The 15,006-nt window shown below is 43.0% G+C and overlaps 1 protein-coding gene across 1 annotated transcript in view; it reads left to right on the forward strand.

The window, feature by feature from the left end:
- RASGEF1B (RasGEF domain family member 1B) overlaps positions 1 to 15,006 on the forward strand; it is a 40,475-nt gene that overhangs the window by 2,979 nt on the left and 22,490 nt on the right. The window lies entirely within an intron of this gene.

Below are 15,006 nucleotides of genomic sequence, written 5' to 3' on the forward strand. Positions count from 1 at the left end.
AGAACTCATCTTAAAGTGTACTGTCTAGAAAAGCCTAATGACCTTTCAGCTGAGATAAAATAAAATATATTATTTCTTTTATAGAAAGGGCTTTACATTTTTACACTGTGTTCCTAACTGAACTCCAGTTATGCCTTTGGTTCAGCACTATTTCCCTCCCCTCACTGCTCCTTCAATCCATTTATTATATTAATGTTCAGCCATGCAGTCTAGAGGAAATTCTGTAACGTCAGAGTGGGGAAGTACACTAACTCCTCACTTAGTCGTCCTGCTAAACGTTGTTTTGTTGTTACTTGTTACATTGCTGATCAGTTAGGAAGCATACTCATTTAAAGTTGTGCAATGCTCCACTCATGTTTGGCTGCCTGCTTTCTCCACAGCTAGCAGCATCAGTGTCTTCCCCCCCACCCTGGCACTCAGCTGACGTACAGTGTTTTGGAGGAGGGGGTAGGAGCAAGGACTGCTTGCGGGCCTTTAGAAGGGAGGGGAGAGGAGCCAGAACACAGGGAGCAAAGTAAAGGGGAGGAGGTGGGGGAGAGAAGAGGCAAGTCAAGGGTAGGGGCTTGGGGGAAGGAGAGGAGTGGGTGGGCTGAAGGTTGAACCCCCTGCCTCTGGTGCTTGCAGAATAGGGGAAGCTGCCCTGGAACCTAACTCCCATTTACATTAATTCTTATGGGGAAATTGGAATCACTTAACATTGTTTCACTTAAAGTTGCATTTTTCAGGAACATAACTACAACATTAAGTGAGGAGTTACTGTAGCTATCTGCATTTAAAAAAGTTCTGCTGAAACTAAACTTGTGTGCTCCTCTCACTTGGAGTAGTCTTTTAAACACTAGAAAATGCTTGTTGTCATTTGGTGTGAGTGTGCAACGAAATTCTCGATCATCTTCTGGTCCTGTGCTGGAAAGCAAACTTGCAAACAAAAGTTCCCTAACAAATTTTATAGTCACAATGGGGACATTATGAGCAGAAGAGAAATAATCCAGCTCTGGCCAAAATGCATTGTTAAGTTCTCCTTTATTATTGCTGCTGTGAGGAGGGGGAGGAGGAGTATTAAAGAAATTAAATCACTGCAGTAAGGTGCCTCAGTGTGACTATATATGTGCTTAGAAAATGGGCACAATTAAGGGAGCAATCCAACTAAAGTTTCCTGTGAAGTTCTGGAACAACTGCATGACTGAGGTATACTTATCCTTCCCATTTTTGTTAATTAATAATCTGTTTTCCAAATGGGAGAACACATTCCAAAGCATGTAGTTTTGTTGTGAGATCATCACATGCCTTCAGTATGTAGCAAAGCATGAGGCCAAAGGTCAAGTGCTTTCATCAGGGTTTGAGGAAGCAGCACTTACTGTACACCCTGTATTAGGCTGTTCCTTATTTTTAAATATTCATAGACCAGTAGCCAGCATTGATGATGATGATTTCATTGGGTATGTCTACATCTACAATTTTGCAGCGCTGGTTGTTACAGCTGTATTAGTACAGCTGTATAGGGCCAGCGCTGCAGAGTGGCCACACTTACAGCAACCAGCGCTGCAAGTGGTGTTAGATGTGGCCACGCTGCAGCGCTGTTGCACACCGCGGGGAAGGAGACCTGCTTGGAGAGGGGGTCGGGGAACGCCAGAGCACACCGCGGGGCTGGATACCTGCTTGGAGAGGGGGTCGGGGAATGCCAGAGCACACCGCGGGGCTGGATACCTGCTTGGAGAGGGGGTCGGGGAATGCCAGAGCACACCGCGGGGCTGGATACCTGCTTGGAGGGGGGTCGGGGAACGCCAGAGCACACCGCGGGGCTGGATACCTGCTTGGAGGGGGGTCGGGGAACGCCAGAGCACACCGCGGGGAAGGAGACCTGCTTGGAGGGGGGGTCGGAGAACGCCAGAGCAAACCGCGGGGAAGGAGACCTGCTTGGAGGGGGGGGTCGGGGAACGCTAGAGCACATGGCGGGGCTGGATACCTGCTTGGAGGGGGAGTCGGGGAACGCCAGAGCACACCACAGGGAAGGAGACCTGCTTGGAGGGGGGGTCGGAGAACGCCAGAGCAAACCGCGGGGAAGGAGACCTGCTTGGAGGGGGGGTCGGGGAACGCTAGAGCACACCGGGGGGCTGGATACCTGCTTGGAGGGGGGTCGGAGAACGCCAGAGCACACCGCGGGGCTGGATACCTGCTTGGAGGGGGGGTCGGGGAACGCCAGAGCACACCGCGGGGCTGGATACCTGCTTGGAGGGGGGTTCGGGGAACGCCAGAGCACACCGAGGGGAAGGAGACCTGCTTGGAGGGAGGGTCGGGGAACGCCAGAGCACACCGCGGGGAAGGAGACCTGCTTGGAGGGCAGTGGAGTTTGCTTAATTACCGAAGAGGCTTCCTCAGGTATGCTGGGATACCTGCTTATTCCATGGAGGTCAACAAAAACGCTGGTGAGTGTCTACACCTGATGACCAGCGCTGGATCCTCTACACCCGAGGCACGACCGGGTGTACGGCCAGCGCTGCAAACAGGGAGTTGCAGCGCTGGTAATGCCCTGCAGGTGTGTACACATCCTAAGTTGCATCGCTGTAACCCCCTCACCAGCGCTTCAACTTTGTAGTGTAGACAAGGCCATCATCAGAGTCTGTATGTGTTTGTTAAATACCATATTTTATGAATGGTTACAGAGTGGTAGCCTTGTTAGTCTGTATCGACTTATTTGGTGTGAATGTGAATCACTGGATCAAAGTCTCATTGTCCTGTTAAACAGAGAGCCAGGATCCACCTTCTGTTGAGCATGGGAACTGCTACCAGTTACTAGCAGCTGAAATAAACCAACAAATGAAGTCTGACAGTGTGTACGTGTTTCTCTTCAAATAGAGCCTTGTCAAGACTAAGAAAAAGGTACTTTTTTTTTTTTCATTTGAGCTAACTTGAACTGTGTCCACATTGGTGTTAAGTGAGGTTTTCAGTTGAATTAAAGTAGCTGATTAGAGCTAACTAGTGGGGGTAGGGAGAAGCCCCCTTTTTCCCTAGACTAGACATTGTCTAAAAATCACTGGAAGAAAATTCAGCCCTGGTATAAACAAATATCATTACTATAGATCCTGATGGAGTTGTACTTGCTTTCCTCACAGGTGAATCTGAACAATCTTTGCTTACCTTTTGGTCTAAACACAGTTTTTGTATTGATAGAATTATGGGCATGATTTAAAAAATACCCCCCAAACCTGAAATAGTTATACTAATACATCCCTTACTGTGGATGCAGTTACAGCAGTGTAACTTATTCTGTTTCTCATATGGGAATAAGCCAAACTAGTATAAGCACTTTTATACCAGTATAACTGCGTCCACACTAGGAAGGGTTGTATTGCTTTAACTACATCAGTATCGAATAGTAAAAGTGGTACAACTGTTGGATGTAAATAAGCCCTTAGAGGAGATACTAATTTGTACTATGCTATATTGTTTGTTTTGTTCATGAGCAATTTCCTCATTCTTGCCTTAAGCTACAGTAATAGTCTCTATCAGTCATGAATATTTAAGGTCTGCCAAAAGGGCAGGGGGGGAAGAGGAGGATTGTTAAACTTTTGCCTTACTTCTGGTGAAATAAGATGGCAATTTCTCAAACCAGCACTTAGCACTTTCCTGCATCAGCTAAGTGGAAGGGAGAAGTTTGCTCATTAAATCCTAGTTAGGACAAGTTCAATGTGGCTTTTATAAATGCTGTTGTTAAATCCTGTTACAGGTTGTAATTGCAAATTACAGCCTGCTTGTCAGTTGTGATTATAAAGGCGAAAATGGTGTACAAAATTCATTGTAGCTTTCACAAAATGAAGACAAAGCATGAACCAGCATTTTAGTATAAAGAGCCACATCTCTCTAATTCAACAGTATCTTGCTTTTGTGGGTCATGGAAGGACTTCTCCCATGTGAGCTTGATGTTCAAAGTTAGTAATGTGTACCTGGCATTAATAATATAATAAGCTTGTAGAGCACCTTCTGTAAAATTATTTTGTTGTATAAAGAATTGTAATAACCCTGTGAAATAGCAAAATATAATTATCCTCATTTTACTGATGGGTGGAAAAATGAGAAAGGTGAGAAATTAAATGACTTGGCCAAGGCTATACAAGAAGTAAGTGGCAGAATCAGGACTAGGCTTTAACCTAACCTAACCTCATTTTTATTTCCCTATTGACTACATTTTAATATGGCTTTTTATAAAGGTCTCTGTCACTGCAAACAAATGCAGATCCACTCCTTGGTAAAAGTTTGCTGGTGAAATTGAACTTTATTTTCTGGCCCTAGTCAACTGACTTGGGTCAGGGTTACAAAGGTTAGTACTTCTGTCACATAAAACAGATCAGTAATCATGGTATTAGTAACATTAGTTACTGTTATGACCCTGTGGTTATTGTTACTACTCTGATGGTCTCCTGTGGCAAACTTCTTATATCTTTGTCATGGTGAAAAGCAATTTACTGGACCCCACAGATGTTGGCTGTCTCTAAGGTATGTAGATAGGACGTCGGACAAAACTTCACAACACGAGAAATCAACAGTCCATCTTTCCTATAGGAAATGAGGGAGGGTTAGTGTTTGTGGCCAAAGTTGGTCATTGACTTCAGCAGGAACAATTAGTGGAATGCTGAGCAAATCCTCCCCTGATTGGGCCCAGCAATTCCAGCAGAATTCTGAATGTTTTGAGTCAGATAAGTTGTTTTAGGGCAAAAATATACTTGTTGTTTATTTGGATAAAAATAACCCAGACTAGGGAGGTGTTTATCAGCGTGCACCTTAAGTTGATTGTAAGGTAGAGCTATTAGGAAGAAAATCCATATGAGAAACTTTATGGAAGGAAAATACATTTTGAGCTACCAAAAAGCCCCTACCTTTTACTCATCTCAAAACCAATTGTCACCCGAAATCTCTCTTCCAGTCCAGCTGCCTGGTCATAAATAATGACCTCAAAAAGCGGCTATTACTTCCCATGCAGTTTGCTCTTCAGAAAAGACAGTATTTCATTGCATGCGTAAGCCAGGCTGAGGCCACTCTCTGCATGCTTTTCAAGTAAATTCATCCTGCAAATCACTACAGAATGGGCAGCAGGCTGAACTCCAGGATCTTTGGAGGCTCATGATATATAGTTACCTCTAGAATAACTATGCCACTGATCTGCTTCAACAGCTGGCCAAATCTCCATGGTATGAACCCTTCATCTTTGATTGGTTCTCTTTTAAGATACTTGCATCTAAGTGAAGTTCATTGACCCTTGCGAGAAGTACAGTGTTGGTGTTTTAAAGAGGTTTTCAAGATGAACAAACAAGCTGCTTGGAGAACAGCTGTACTTGTGAATGAAAAACAAACAAAAACAAAAATACACAGTATTAAAGGGAGACTGCTGACATGAAACAATAACATTTAAAAATAATCCCCTTTCCTGTGTTCACAACTGAAAGACTGTATACTCTTTCCTTTCATTGATAGTTAACTCGTTGTAGCTTTCTCTTCTTGGGCGATGTTTCACTTTGTTTCTATTCACTTCCTGTATTTCAATATCAGTAGCTTTTATTGGCATATCTGTTTTGATAAAGTTGATATGTCCAGTATTTGCATGCATGTGTAGGACAGAGCTCCAAGTAGAACAGTACAGTGGAACTTATACCATGTCGTTATTTTTGTAATTTATTCCATTTCTGTCCACCAGGAATTGATGCTGTTTCAGCAATCTTGTTCTCATCCACTATAGTACAATACTGAGGTGTTTGAGTCACCAACAGCACAGAGGGAATGGTCAAACTGTTTTGATCAGAGGGCTCAGATGTCCTGCTTTACTGGCACTGTAGTAGCATTCTGGCTGATTGTACTGAAATCTAGATTTTTTATTTTTTTTTTGGTCCTCGTTTTAATTATTCCAGCCCAACACCTTAATGTGGCCTATGTAGCCTGCACACAAGTGCTTGTACAGTGCTACTGTGCTGCTTCAGAACAGTGCTTCTCTTTGCCATTCAGGAAACTCTGTTCTCCCTGCCTCCTTGCCAGCTGCTTCTGGGGGAGGTATATGGAAGTGGGACAGATGAGCAGAAAAAGTATTAGTGCCTGTATTTTTTATTTTTTTAAGCTTGCGTCTGTTATGTGTAAATGCAGCATTTCAGTATTGACAGGACAGGAACTTTTTTTGTTCCTTTTCTCCTATTCGGTTGGCAGACTGAGAAAATTAGGTCACACTTTTATGGGCCATTGCTCTGACAGACATATTTACACACAACGTAGCAATGTATGGACTTTTCTAAAAGAAATGGAAGACATTCCAATGACCCTGTTTATTCAGGGCATCTTTTTTAATCAAGGAGCTACTTTATTATTGTATCACAGTTCTGATAGCTATAGGTGAATGTACATCTAACGCAAGGTAAGCAACCTATGGACGGGCACCAAAGACGGCACGCGAGCTGCTTTTCAGTGGCACTCACACTGCCTGGGGCCTGGCCACCAGTCCAGGGGGCTCTGCATTTTAATTTAATTTTAAATGAAGCTTCTTAAATATTTTAAAAACCTTATTTACTTTACATACGACAATAGTTTAGTTATATATTATAGACTTATAGAAAGAGACCTTCTAAAAACGTTAAAATGTATTACTGACACGCAGAACCTTAAATTAGAGTGAACAAATGAAGACTCGGCACACCACTTCTGAAAGGTTGCCAACCCCGATCTAACCCCTTTAGATTTTAAACCATTCTCTGTTTACGCCAAGAATGAAGAAAGAGTCCTCTCCTGTGCTCCAGAGGAAAAATGGGTTTATATCAAAATAGAAGTCTTGATCTGTTCAGCACTAACCTAAGAAATTCTTTTCCCCCTTTCAGCCTATTATTTTCTGTAAGTAATCTGTCATGAATTGTACATATAAGTTGTGCAGGATCACATACAATTCCCAAGTCCTCTACACATTTTATTTAAATTAACCAATGGCTCAGTTTCTAAGTTTTACATCATGTTTGTCTGTCCTGCCGCAATATTAACAATTATGAAAACCTGTGCCCTCTACTGGATGGAATGTTTAGGCGTGTGTGTGTGCATGATCATGTCTAGCAGCTCCTACCTACAGAGAGTTCAAGCCCTGATACTATCACACAATATGAGTGTTTCCAGACAATTTTATTGTGCTAATCTTTTAGTACAGACAAGGGAATTCTCATCTCTGACCCCCTTCTGGCTTTGGCAATGATTGCACTGTGATCTTTTATTACAAATGCACAGTGCCACCATTTACAATTTGGTGCCCTTAGAAAATATATTTTCGAAGGAATATTATTAAATATATCTCAGTAGCATAATACAGAAGAAGAAACCTTGGATATTTCTTCGTGTCTCTTTAAATTCATTTTTCATCCATCAAATCACATTTCTGGCTGAGAATTTAGTACCCATTATTATAATCTGTAACGCCTATGATTGCTGTAACTTCAAGCTTTCAGAGAAAACAGTCACTCCTTGCAGTTTGCTTAGTTTGTGTGTTTAACAGCACTCCTAGGTAGAATCAGTAAGTGCTGCTTCCTCAAGCCCTGTGAGATGTTGCTTAACAGGAGCACAACAACAAAACTGAAACTGAGGAGATTTTCCTCTTCTCTTTGTGTTCATTCTAGGTTGCAGCACAACTCATAATAAATGAAACTCCCTTGCCAAATGCATAGAGAGTATACTGCGGGGAGGTTGGAATGTGTGTTTTCTGCCACAGAATGATGTTGGGCTCTGGTAACATAGCTTTTGTTTCAAAGGGCTCCAAAGGCCTCATCTAGCTAGCATCAGTTGAAATTGGTGGGAGTCTTTCTGTTGACTTCAGTGGTCGCTGGATCAGGTCCCAAACACTGCACAGGTCTATATATATGATGAGGAAAGGGGGTAAACCTCTACTCTTCTTAAATAGATATATATTCAAAGAGATCTTTAATGACTGCATGTAATAGACATGACTACCAGTTGGCGGTGTGAGTCAGTCTGGGGAATTACAGACCAGTCAACTTAACTTCTGTACCCGGAAAGATAATGGAGCAAGTAATGAAGAAATCCGTTTGCAAACACCTAGAAGACAATGAGGTGATAAGTAAAATCATGTCAAACCAACCTGATAGCTTTCTTTGACAGAGTAACAAGTCTTGTGGATAGGGGAAAAGCAGTAGATGTGGTATATCTTGACTTTAGTAAGGCTTTTGATACTGTCTCGCGTGATCTTCTCATAAACAAACTAGGAAAATACAACCTAGATGGAGCTACTATAAGATGGGTGCATAACTGGTTGGAAAATCATTCCCAGAGAATAGTTATCAGTGGTTCACAGTCACGCTGGAAGGGCATAACAAATGGCGTCCTGCAGGGACCGGTTCTGGGTCCGGTTCTGTTCACTATCTTCATCAGTGATTTAGATAATGGCATAGAGAGTACACTTTTAAAGTTTGCAGGTGATACCAAGTGGGGAGGGGTTGCAAGTACTTTGGAGGATAGGATTAAAATTCAAAATGATCTGGACAAACTGGAGAAACGGTCTGAAGTAAATAGGATGAAATTCAATAAGGACAAATGCAAAGTACTCCATTTAGGAAGGATCAATCAGTTGCACACAGACAAAATGGGAAATGACTGCCCAGACAGGAGTACTGTGGAAAGGATCTGGGGGTCATAGTGGATCATAAGCTAAATACGAGTCAACAGTGTAACACTGATGCAAAAAAAGCAAACATCATTCTGGAATGTATTAACGAGTAATGCAAGCAAGACTCGAGCAGTAATTTTTCCACTCTGCTCCGAGCTGATTAGGCCTTAACTGGAGTATTGTGTCCAGTTCTGGGCCCACATTTCAGGAAAGATGTGGACAAATTGGAGGAAGTCCAGAGAAGAGCAACAAAAATGATTAAAGGTTTAGAAAACATGACCGATGAGGGAAGATTGAAAAAATTGGGTTTGTTTAGTCTGGAAAAGAGAAGACTGAGAGGGGACATGATAACAGTTTTCAAGTACATAAAAGGTGGTTATAAGGAGGAGAGAGAAAAAATGTTCTCCTCACCCTCTGAGGATAGGACAAGAAGCAATGGGCTTAAATTGCAGCAAGGGCAGTTTAGCTTGGACATTAGGAAACATTTCTGAACTGTCACAGTCAGGGCCGGTGCAACCATTTAGGCAACCTAGGCGGTTGCCCAGGGTGCTTGGATTTGGGGGGCGCCATTTTCTTCAGCAGCGACCGCGGCGGCTGGATCTTTGGCAGCCCCAGTCGCCACCGGCATTTAGGCGGAAGGAGCTGGGGCAGGGAAGCGCGGGGAGGGCCGCCTGCAGCAAGTAAGGAGGGGGCCACACGCAGGGGAACTCCCCATCCCAGCTCAAACCTGCCCCACCTCGTCCCTGAGCACGCTGGGGGCAGGGGTGAGCTGCTTCACTTCTCCTGCCTCCCAGGCTGGCGGCACCAATCAGCTTAGGTGCTGCCAGCCTGGGAGGCGGGAGAAGTGAAGCAGCGACAGCGTGTTCAGGGCGCTCGTGTGTGGAGCAGGGGTGAGCTGGGGTAGGGGGGGTGCCTCATGGTGGAGCTGCCGCAAAGGGGCGCCTCAAGGCAGAGTGAGGGAGCTGCCGCGGGGGAGGGGGTCTTGGGACGGGGGTCACAGGATGGAAGTTTCGCCTAGGGTGTGAAACATCCTTGCACCGGCCCTGGTCACAGTGGTTAAGCACTGGAATAAATTGCCAAGGGAAGTTGTGGAATCTCCATCATTGGGGATTTTTAGAGCAGGTTGAACAAATAGCTGTCAGGGATGGTCTAGATAATACTTAGTCCTGTCTTGAGTGCAGGGGACTGGACTAGATGACCTCTTGAGGTCCCTTCCAATTCTTTGATCTTTTAAGTTTCATCTGAAAGTAGCATGACCTATTGGATTTCAAGCTTGCTCTCCCCAGGTAATCTTTCATCTCAGATTTTGAGAAGTTGCTCTCTATGGCTGGTAAACTATTGTTTTTGGTTTCACTTCAACCTTGTATAAAATGTTTGCACTTGTCACAAATACAGACCAAAAAAATAAGATAAGGGCAGACTTTGTGGTCAAATTTCTAATCCTTCCTTCCTTCCTTCCTTCATGTCACAGTTAAAGCTCATTTTAACTTGTCCACATCATTCCCCAGCTGGAAAAGATAATGTTCATGTTCTTTACTACAGATTTGTACTCCTTTGCTTTTACCAGCCCCAAAGTTTATAGCAGCCTATCTCTTATCGAAAGCCTATTTTTCAGCATGTTGGGAAGCAAAGCTCTGAAAGGAGATTGTGGCCTGAGTCCTGAATTTTTTAGGGAGGCATGACTGCAGATCTGCTTCCCGCATAGGAAGGTAAAGGTTCTGTGGTCTTCCTTGTGTTCAATCTTACTGTCTTTTGGCTGAAGTAGTGCAGTATGAGCAAAAATCAAGTGTGCTAGTACTGTAGTGTGCCTTCCATCTGTAATCAGGTTAGCACTGAATTCTGAAGTGACTCCCTCGACACTGACACAGGCTGACTTTATTTTGTAGATATGATGTGCAAACTGGTCTCTTAGAAGAGCAAAGAAAACAGACCCTGTCCCCTACGATTGCCAGTGAAAAGCTAATTCTTTTCTGTTGTTGAGGGTTGGCTCAGGCTCACTCAGTAGTAGAGCTGGCTGGGAATTTTTTGACAATATATTTATATTGTCAGGAAAAGCTGATTCATTGAAACTGAAACTTTTCAAGGAAACATCTGTTTTGATGAAACTTTCATCAGGAAGGTTTCTCAGGATTGAATTGAGAGAGAGAGTCTGATACCCTACACCTAATTAGCCAGCACCTCAGTAGTTAAGGCACCAGGGATGTGGGAGACCCAGTTTCAGATCCCTGCTCTACCGATTTGGAATAAGGACTTTAATGTGGGTCTCCCATATCCTAGGTGAACTCCATAACCACTGGGCTGTTGCCTGTTCTGGGGAAAGTGGGGGTGGTACTGTATGAGTGTGTGTGTCTCTCTCATGTTTTGTGTGAAAAATTTTCAGAGGTTTGTTTTGTTCCATGGTAGAACAAAACCAAACTTTGAAAACTCCAATTATTATTATTTTGCAAAAGGGAATTCTTTTTTTCTGGCCAGCCCTGTGCAACACCGTGGAAGCTTTATCTGAATCTTTTGGGTTTGCCAAATTAGAGCTGGGGTACTGCGGGAATTGCTAGTTTTGTTCATGTGTTTTCCTGCTTCTGGCATTGCACTCGCATGAAAGCTGTTACTAATATTTATCAAGCTTGAGATCCCATTATGCTATATGTTCTACCGACACCTAGCAGCAACAAGTCTCTTCCTTGAAGAGTTTGCAAATCTAAGTAAATGAGACAAAAGACAGAAGAAAAGAAGTATTGTTCTCCTTTTGCAGGTGGTGAACCAAGTCAGAGGTTCAGTGACTGGCCCAAGGTCACAGAGGAAGTCTGTGTTGCCAAGCCAGGAAATGAACCCATATCTCAGTCCAGGGCCTTAATCACAAAACCATCCTTCATCCTAGCAACAACAAATGTGGTTTTTTTTTTTTTTTGTTAACCCAGCTTTTCCAAATTTTAGTAAAAATGTTCAGTTTTAATTTGGGTGAAAGTTCGCAATTTTTTTCAGCTTCATCACTTCTTCATTCCCAATTCTAATATTTTCTTCTTTTAAAAGCCCATTCTACTTTGTAGAGTGTACCAATATTCGCAGATACTAGGAAACCCATCCTACTTGTTTCTAGACTTCATGGACCAAATTCAGCTCTCTTCCCTCTATTCATTTCTGCTGAAGTCATTCTGTAGGCAGAATTTGATCCCATTTATATAGATCCAGGGGAAATAAGAACAAATTAGAATGCTTTTTATCTGTACCTCCTCGCTAAATACAGCAAAGACAAGATCAAGGTTAATAAATCACGCTGGAAAAGTGCATATGTTATGTGAGTCATCCTGTTGGATAGACTATATTTATCACCATCATGCTTTGAAATCCTCCATTTTGTCACATGGACAATGTGTTCTGTGTCACATTCACTTACACCGAAATCCTTGTCTGTCCGGATGTGCTGTATGCAGTGCATCTCTTACTCAATACAGCTTGACATTTCATTGAGACAGAACTCAGCTGTCTGGGGCAGGAAACTTCTCTAAGTAGTTTAGAGACAGTCAGTACACATGATGTCACATTCCTTTTCACCCATATATTTACACGCACATACCACGATATCTGACCTTTGACCAAGTGGTTTATAACATTGTTAATAATCAACTATTTAAAGATTTGATGGGTTTTTTCCTCTTCAAATAGTCACTGTAATTTTTCTAGATCTTAAATTTAGTATCCATTAGAAACAAACTGATATGAACAGTGCTGGTGGCACTCGTGCTAAGAATTAGAGGATCTAAAGCACAAAATAGTCTGTTTCCCTTGGGAGTTAGTTACTGAAGTTTAAGCCACTTTCTTAGCTTTGATTTTTATTGTGCCTTTAAAAAAATACATACTATAGAGGAGAGCATACTCCTTGGGTTTTGCCTGTTTACTGTAGTAAGCTTTTATTTAAATCTTTATTAGTTGCTTAGTGATGTGCCAAAACTGGACATTTTTATTGAAACTGTACAGCACCTCCAAAATTTGGTGGTAAAATGAGACATTGATCTGAAACATCTCAGATTTTGGTTCTGCAAATCAAAATCAATCTGACTGGGAATTAGGATATGCAAAATCAATGTGTGTTGGTCAGATGGGACAAAACGTTAACTTCTCTTTCAAGCCTTTAACTTGAGTGACTTGGATAAAATGAGACCTGGATTCAAACAAACTTCCATATTTGTTTTTGAATCCAGAAACATGGTGAAGAGTGGTTTTGCAGAACCAAATCATGGCTTCCTCAACGTTCTCCATTAAGTGTATGTTGGGGGCAATTGGTCTTTGGATGTTTTGGTGTGAATGGCAGCACTTACTTGGAATACACGTCTACCCCGATAGAACACAATCCGATATAAAACGAATTCAAATATAATGCAGTAAAACAGTAAGGAGCCCCGGGTCCTTTAAAGTGTCACCTGAGTCCCACTGCGTTATATCCGAATTCATGTGGAGCCCTGGGCCCTTTTAAAGGGCCAGAGGCTCTGGCCGTTGCGGGGAGTCCCAGGCCCTTTAAATCCCCACCCAGGCCCTGCTGCCAGAGCTCCGGCAGTGATTTAAAGGGACTGGGGCTCCCTGCAGCAGCAGGAGCACCCTGTCCTTTAAATCACCACTGGGGAAGCCAGTCCAGTCAGGCATGGCATACTAGACCGAACCTGATATAACATGGTCTCACCTATAAGGCGGTGAGATTTTTTGGCTTCCGAGGACCACACTATATCTGGGTAGACGTGTACTTGTGTAATGTGACTTGATGGTCTTTCTCTCCTGTCTGGCTAGAAGTATACAACATAATGCCTTGCTCTGGGACAGTCACAGCAACTGATTCCTCTGTCAGTAGTTAATTGGCTTCTGAGTTAGAGCTGAAGAAACTGTCACCACCATAGCTTGAAATCACACACAACTCTCCTGCCTTGGATTTTGTTATAAACTTTAACCGGAGACACCTTTCTGCAAAACTAGGGGATTTAAGACCTATGCAAAGCTGTACTTTTGTCTAAGCTTTTCTTTGAGTTCTTGGGGTTATCTAATTCAAAGAATCAGAATAAAACTTTGGGCGGGACTGTGCACAAAGTGAAAACACAGAATATGTTTACATAGTGTCTGCACTTCAAATGGCCACATTTCATCCAGCTCCTCTCATAACCTTTGCTTATTCCTGGGCCCACACTAGCTTGGCAAACAGTTTCAGAGACAGTCTTTCAGAATGCTTTATCCTGCCAAAGATGGCTGTAATACGGCCTGCGTCTCACCTGCTGGGCATCCATAATAAAGGAATCTTGTTTGCAAGAGTTCTGCCCCTTGCTGCCTTCTGCTGTGGCACGTACATTATTTTATTCTCTTTCCTCTTCCCTCCCCATTCACGGTGCTGGAAAGAATCAGGTCCCTGGTTGAACAGCTGCATGGAGTGACTAATGTGACTTTTCAGACCCAGAGCCTCCTCCCCCAACCCATTTTGATGCTAATATCTTTTGGCATCTCGAAAAAGCAGGATTAGTGCAGGTCATGTAGGCCAGGAGCCTCGGTTCACTGTCCCTCTCTGCTAAGCAACAGAGTTTGGCTTTCTCTTATTGTTTACTTACTGAATCTCTTAGTCTTCTGTTGCTTTGAATGCCTCCATTGTCTGTACATGCTGCCAGAAGCAGAGAGTCTTTGGCTCTGTGTGCAGGGTATTATGTCCCCAGGAATCTAGCTAATAACTTAATAGCTTCTAGTCTCTGCTGAGTTCACTCTGAAAAGTGCTTTGTTATGAGTTGCAGAGCACACAGATGGAGAGAAGCTACTTATCTCCAGGCTGTCACATTACTACTTGTTCTCAAAATCAGGTGCCTTCACAGACTGAAGAGTGTGGCTTGAAAGATCCTTTCTTTCCATATAGGATTTGACACAATGAAGAGAAAAGCAACAGCATCTGCACTTACAATGACGGCTCAGGGGCACGAAAGCTTTTCATAGACTCACGCACACGTGCTCCGCCAACCCACATGCACAGCAGCTGGTGCAAATTAGCTGTACAACTTGGTCTCCCTTACCTCGGAATTGCTGAGAGGAATGGAAGCTGTGTGACACCGTACTGCATTGCAGCTCTATTTATTTGATCTCAGAATGGGATGTGCTTGCTAGAACTTATTGTGTGTTAACTACTATCCAGGTAGATAAAAGCACATTATTATGATTAAACTTGGGTGTGATGGTAACTTGTAATCAGGGATGAAAACCAGACACTTCCTCCAGCTGCCAGAGAGCAGCTATTCCAAGAGTGATTGTGTAGAGGAAGTGGGAAATTCAGATTTAACATAATCAGAAGCTTTATCTTCCTGCTTTTCTACATACAGTGCAACTGAGAAGGTTTTGGGTGCTCAGTACAATTCTTTTTC

This window comes from Gopherus evgoodei, chromosome 5, assembly GCF_007399415.2.
Source record: "Gopherus evgoodei ecotype Sinaloan lineage chromosome 5, rGopEvg1_v1.p, whole genome shotgun sequence".
NCBI lineage: Eukaryota > Metazoa > Chordata > Testudines > Testudinidae > Gopherus > Gopherus evgoodei.